Below are 7,360 nucleotides of genomic sequence, written 5' to 3' on the forward strand. Positions count from 1 at the left end.
GTTTGGTGAATATTTTGAAATCTATTTCAGTATGATTAGTTTGTAGTACTACATATATTGTGAATTTAAAAATCAGGAGAGATCCATAGACCTCATAATACAAAAGAGTATGATACAAAAATGCTCAAAAGTGAAGTAGGAATTATGTTTGTGACTTTTAAGTAATAATAGTATAAGCAAGAATAAGCTAGTCAGAAATGATTGCCTATTATCGATTATTAAAATGGGTAGCATGTGACTTGTTTTGAAGCAAATCCTACCAGGAATTCAACCTAAGTCAATGTGGTTAAGAGACTTGGCCAAGGTCACGTAGCTAGGCAATTAAGTGTCTGTGACTGGATTTGAACCCAGGTCCTCCTGGCTCTAGGGTTGGTGCCCTTTCTGCTACACCACCTAACTGCTCCCTGAATTCATTCTGTTTTGAGGAGATGTTGCTGATGACTTTATTGCCTAGATGCAGAAACGATTCCCTATCCAATACTAGGAACTTGTTTCCAAAGAAACCATAAGGGAACTTGGTCAATATTAGTGGCTTTTGAGCAGCTTAATATCTTCCAACAATAGTGAGCAACTCTTGTAGTGAAGAGGCCTACCCTGGATTTCCATAGACCTGGGTTCTGATTTCCAGTTTTAATGCTGAGAAAATTGCTCAGAACTAAAGTTGAGCAAGTCAACTTTTCCTCTTTGGGCTTTAGTTTCTCCTCCCTCTCCTGACTTCCTATAAGGCCAATACCTTTTCCTTTTTGGGGGGATGGAATGACCTAAGTTCTGTAAAATTCTTATATAAGGAACAGAGAGTAGACTTAATGATGATTTAGTCTTCTGTTAGTCTCTCCCTCTAGCCTTAGATACTTCCTTTGTGACTCTGGGCAAGTACTTAGGCTCTGCCTATTTTTTACCTATAAAATGGTGATAATAGTACCTGCCTCCCATTGCTGTAAGAATCAAATGTGATGATTGTAAAGGCCTTAGCCCAGGTCCAGGTCCTGTGTAAATATTTCCAGTCTTTCATGCTGATGACTTAAATCAAGAACCAATTTGAAATTTAAGCTGGGAAAAGATGAGAATCTCAGCCTTAACTGTTTTTTTGTGTCTACCACAGATCACTTCTTACCCACCCCCAGTGTCATTTTAGTCCGCACCTTGTTTTTGTTAATATTTAATAGATGCAGATGGAGTTACACATTGCCCAAAAAATGACCCCCTGCTGAGAGGAACACCAATAAAGGGGAACATGGACAGGACAAGTCCCAGATAAGACAGAAGCATGTAGGGCCCTTAGAGGTTTATGTGTACTGACTGACCTTTCTTCTGCCATTAGAATACAACTATCCATTTGGTCATCTTAAAACATCTGACATTGTAACCTCTTCCTCAAAATTCTCAGTACCTCCCTATTGCTTCTAGTTTAAGATGTAGAAACTCAAGGGTGCCATTTAAAACAATCTTACAACCTCTCCACTCTTAATTCCTTTTTCCACTGAGGAATTTTCTGTCCCACTAAGATCTGTCCATTCTACTCATCAGCATCCAGTCTTGCCCAAGTGATCCCTCATATTTGAATTGCACTCAAACCTAACTTTGTAGAATTTCCTCCTATCCTCTGCTAAAGCACAACTCCCATACCAGCTACTATTCTGATTTCCCCACCCCCAGGTTTAACTTTTTCCCCTCTTGGAATTACTATGTGTCCACTTTGTATTGTGTCTTGTCAATAAGTATTTTCATAAATGCCTGCAATGTGCTCGCTACTTTGCTGAATTCTGAAGATTCAAAAAAGGCAACCATCCCCTAAACAAAAAAACCCCAGAGATAATATAGACAACTGTCGAAACCGATTAAATTGGAGATAATCTCAGATACAATTGGAAACTCCTTTAGTTTAGAGCTTTTTTGTCCTTTAATCTCCAGCATCTAGGTTGGCTTGCACATAGTAGATTCAGTTTAAAAAATCCATTTATATAGTTTTCCAGCATCCTTCCTAGAAAGCTTTTCTTTATAACAAAGTTGATCTTTAAAACAAAGTTGAAGGGGCAGCTAGGTGGCACAGTGGTTAGAGCACTGGCCCTGGAGTCAGGAGTACCTGAGTTCAAATCTGGCCTTAGACACTACCTAGCTGTGTGGCCTTGGGCAAGTTACTGATTTGCCTTGCAAAAACAAAAAACAAGAAGTTGACCTTATAACCATTAAATTGATCAACTAAGAAACACGTGGAATTCCATACCTGTAGTCTCCCACCTCTGCAAAGAATAGAAGGAGGTGCCTTCTTGGACCAAGCTCTGGGGCTGGCCTTGGTTATTAAAAATTTCAAAGAACTCAGTTTTAGTTATTTTGTTGATCTTTTCACTTATATTAGAGTCATCTATTGCTTATCTGACTATTTCACTTTTCACCAATTTATATTGTCTTCCCAAGTTTCTGATTATATTTATTGTCACAGCCTAAGGGTAGAAGATACTTGATTGGGAAGTGGCCTGTCCTTGGTCCCATAGAAGACTCAGTTCTGATGCTCAGTCTTTTTCTCTGCTACCCTACACTCTCCCATGGATTTATTGTTCATACATTTATTTGAAACATTGGAAGTTGTTTCTATCCTCAATATCCTTAATAGGTCTGTGGTCCTAGGTAAGTCACTTAACCCCATTTGTCTCTACAAAATGAGAGACACTAGTGAAAGAACTAGTCGATATAGTATAGTTTGGCTAGTTACCAAACCTCCTAGTGCCTTGGAAGGGATATCTGTAAGACAGAAAAATGAGTTTATGGCTGTAGAACTATCTGCTCACAGGGAGAGCAGTAAGAATGAGAACATGCTGGATGAAATACACACACACACACACACACACACACACACACATATACACACGAGTAGTGTGCAGGGTGAAATTTTTCACACACGCATATATATATACACAAACCACAATGCTATTATAAGATAAGGTGCCATATCCAAGCTCTAGATTTCAAGATCAACTCAGCAGAGAGGATGGAGGGAGAAGAAAATCCATGAAAAGAGCTTCAAATCCTCTTGGAAATCAATCAAGCCCTGCCTCCCACCCACCATTCACTCCAGCTAGTAATTTAGTCTTAGTCTCTCCAGAAACAGAAATCTTCATTTTGGAAGTTAGCACGGGTAGTCAGAAGAGTTTAACTGCATTGCTACACAGAGGTGTGAAGGAAAGTGAAGGAGAAAGTATAACTTCTGATAGGTCCCAAGATTGGGTTGTTTGGTAGCAGAACTAGATCTGGTTTCTGCCATGTGAATATTGTATTTGAAAAGTACATAGGAGTATATGTCTTCCGCATATGTCTTCCATATCTGGAACCCAATATCTCAAATCTATTCAGGGAGAGAGTATATGAAACTTCTGACATGTTTTCATAGCTGGACATGTTTATTTTGTTTATTTATTTTTAGGTTTTTTCAAGGCAATGGGGTTAAGTGGCTTGCCCAAGGCTGCACAGCTAGCTAATTATTAAGAGTTTGAGACTGGATTTGAACTCAGGTACTCCTGACTCCAGGGCCGGTGCTCCATCCACTGCACCACCTAGCCACCCCCGGACATGTTCATTTTGGAAACCTTTTCTGGACTTTTGCTGCCTCCTCTTTCTGGCAGTGAGACTGAGGTCCTGCTCAGTTCCAAACTAATTGTAACCTCAGGACCATGTGTCTCACACCCCCTAGAGGAAACAGAGATGCAGTGATCACTTCTAAATTAACTCCTGCCCAGATGTAGCTGCCTTCATCAGCATTGCCATTTGCTGAGTGCCCAGGAAGCCCATTATGATATCAAACTTTCCATTTACTCTGAGTTGGGTATAGGTTATTGTAGACCTTGATTCATTTTATTGTTACAAATGTTTTCTGGATTGAAATGATTTCCATATTGCCAATGATAGATAGATTCAAATACTGCCTGCAGGGTCTGCAGTTCTTCCTTTTAATTTTAGTTCCTCATTGTCCTATGGTACAGGGGGAAGGGAAGGAGAATTAGGTCTCCATGACCAACTTCTCCATAGCAATGAGTAATGCTTTGCCATTGTCTAAGCACTGTTCTAGACATTTTCTCATCATTCATCTACCTATCCTTCTGGGCAGAGAGAGTAGGGCTACAGAAGGATTTTGTGAAGAAGGGGGCTCAGGAGCAGAGAAGACTGGTTGATTTCAGGTTTTCCAACAATTCGCATCCAATTAAGAATTGAAGAAATTACCTCAGGAGCAAAAGCTCTACCAGAAACTACAATGCCCTGCTTAGGAAAAAAAGTTAGCCCCTTGAGGAATTTGGTTGAAAGAAACACATCATTTCTGCCTTGGTTTTCACAGAAGGCTGACCTGCAGCTCCACATATATATTCTCAAAATGGTTCAGCTGCAAAACCTCCTTCTTCAAGGTCTCAGAAGGCAGAGCTAAGGTAGCACCCTGCTCCCCATACTGCCACATGTGTCTAATGAGTTTTCCTGCTTGGCTGTTTCTATTTAAGTCATCTGGATTTTATTTGGATTCAATCTTTCTACCAGCTGCTGATGTCACCTACTCCTACTGCTTTCAGGCAGGAGCAGGGCAGAAAAGGATAAGTCTGTCTCCAGAGCAAGAGTCAGTAGGAGAAAATCTCTCCCTGGGCAGCTTTTTAAAAAATTCAATTTGGTTTTTCTCACTTAACAAAAAATCTATTTTCTCTTTTTTCCAACCTCCCCCAATATGGGGGAAAAAACAAACTAACAAAAAAAAATACACCTGGAAACAAAAGCTTGTAACCTGAATGCAGAATTGAACAAAAACAAATTCTGGACAGTTTTTGAGGGAGAACTGGGTAGATTCTCTTAGCTACAAGAGAATGTTCTCCTCCACCCCCTCTCCAAATACCCACAACTGTCTGCTTTTTTTTGCCATTTTCCTTTTCCTGTATTCTTCCCCCCACCCCTTCCCCTCTTCAAATCTTTTGCAGGGCATTTGCCTTTTCTTTTCCTCCTTCAATGCACTTTTGGTCTTTTTTTGGTCTCCACTATCTTCACTCTCTTTCTATTCTACCCTTCCTTTGGAAACTGCTCAGAGCAAGACTGTTTTACTTAGTCCAGTCACCCCAGGAGAACCTTCTAGACTAGAGCAAGGGCTAATGATGACTACAAGGTTGTCTTGTGCTCTGGAGGTAACCCATGACTTTGACATTTGGAGGACGAGGAGGGGACTGGAGTGGTATGACTGAGTAGCTTGTGGTGGCTTTCCCATCTGACTTGGTGGAGGTTGTTCCAACTTGTGGCACAACCTAATGTGTGACACAATTTAATGAGTGATGACAACATGAAAGGTTGGGAGAACTCTTCCTCTTCCCCTAATAAGATTCCAAAGTTGTTTCTAGAAGCTTAGAGAAAGTCATTGCCATTCATATCAATGCCATTTATAACAGCAAGAATGGAGATGACCTAGTGAATGGAGATCACCTTCATTTTAGGAATAGAAGCCAAAAGAGGCAGGCGATGGAAGCCACCTGCTGGTTTTCTGAGAGAAGAAATTCAACCCTGGGTCCTATTTTCTCAAAGGACAAACTAAGGGCAGCAGCTCTTTTGTCCCTCAGCTTTACTTCCTGAAAATTGTAGGAACCTCCTTCCTATCCCCTTGCTTGTTTTTGTTTCCCTTAATCCCAACTCTTTATACACAAAATGACAACATGTAAACATGTTTAACACAAATGAACATGTACAACTTTTACTAGATTGTTTGCCACTGAGAGGGAGGGGTGGGAAGGGAAGATGGAAGAAAAATATGTAACAAATATATGCAAGTATATGAATATTAAAAACCTTTCATAACATGTAATTGGAAAAATAAAATTTTAAAAAGTTGTAGGAATCCCAAGGAAAAACCAAGAATAATTATTGAAACCTTTTACCTTTCCCAATTTTACCCTCCCAAATTTATTCCTCCTCAGGGACTCAGTTCAAAGCATCATGTCAGAGCTGGAATGGACCTTAGATATGTTTAATTCATTCCTTTATTTTACAGGGGGAATGTGTATATACTCTTTCCTTTTCTGTGTATGTGTCAGCTCTTCATCCTCTGAGAAGGGAGCTCTGGATTGAAAGACAGGGCTCCCAGCATCTATCCATTAGCAGTTACTCTCCCTCTCCTCAATTCCCATCCCCCCCAAAAGCCAAGAGTACATTTCTTTTCTGTTTCCTGGTGTTTTCCATGTCCCTCAGTGATTTCTTTTTAGATTCCTAGCTATTGACACACAAGGGTATACTTGAGTTTACTGTGTTCATCTCATTTACCTCCAGTTAGGACTATCTTCACACACAGGGGTTAGGTGGATATGGCTGTATTCTAACTATTCTTTTTTTTTTTTAGGACTATTTTATTTATTTTAAGTTTTAAATTTTTCCCTTATTCTTGCTTCCCTCCCCCATCCCCCACCCCCACAGAAGGCAGTCTGTTAGTCTTTACATTGTTTCCATGGTATACATTGATCCAAGTTGAGTGTGATGAGAGAAAAATCATCCTTAAGGAAGAAAAATGAAGTATAAGAAATATCAAAATTACATAATGAGATGATAATGGTTCTTCCCCCCCCCCAAATTAAAGGTAATAGTCTTTGGTCTTTGTTCAAACTCCACAATTCTTTCTCTGGATACAGATGGTATTCTCCATCACAGATAGCCCCAAATTATACTTGATTGTTGCACTGATTGAATGAGCAAGTCCATCAAGGTTGATCATCGCCCCCATGTTGCTGTTAGGGTGTACAATGTTTTTCTGGTTCTGCTCGTCTTGATCATCATCAGTTCCTGCAAATCCCTCCAGGTTTTCCTGAATTCCCATCTCTCCTGGTTTCTAATAGAACAATAGTGTTAACAAACTGTGGTATATGTATGTCATGGAACACTATTGCCATTCCCCAGTTGAAGGACATTCACTCAGTTTCCATTTCTTTGCCACCACAAACAGGGCTGCTATGAATATTCTTGTACAAGTGATGTTTTTACCCTTTTTCATCATCTCTTCAGGGTATATATAGACCCAGTAGTGGCAATACTGGATCAAAGGGTATGTGATTCCAAATTGCTCTTCAAGAAAGGTTAGACAAGTTCACAGTTCCATCAACAACGTATTAGTGTCCCAGATTTCCCCGCATCCCTTTCAACATTGGTCATTGTCCTTTCTGGTCATATTGGCCAGTCTGAGAGGTGTGAGGTGGTACCTCAAGAGATGCTTTAATTTGCATTTCTCTAATAAGTAGTGATTTAGAGCATCTATTTTTTTTAGGGTTTTTTCTTTTTTTTTGCAAGGCAATGGGGCTAACAATGGGGTTAAGTGGCTTGCCCAAGGCCACACAGCTAGGTAATTATTAAGTGTCTGAGGCCG

Source organism: Macrotis lagotis, chromosome 2 (assembly GCF_037893015.1).
Source record: "Macrotis lagotis isolate mMagLag1 chromosome 2, bilby.v1.9.chrom.fasta, whole genome shotgun sequence".
Classification (NCBI taxonomy): Eukaryota; Metazoa; Chordata; class Mammalia; order Peramelemorphia; family Peramelidae; genus Macrotis; species Macrotis lagotis.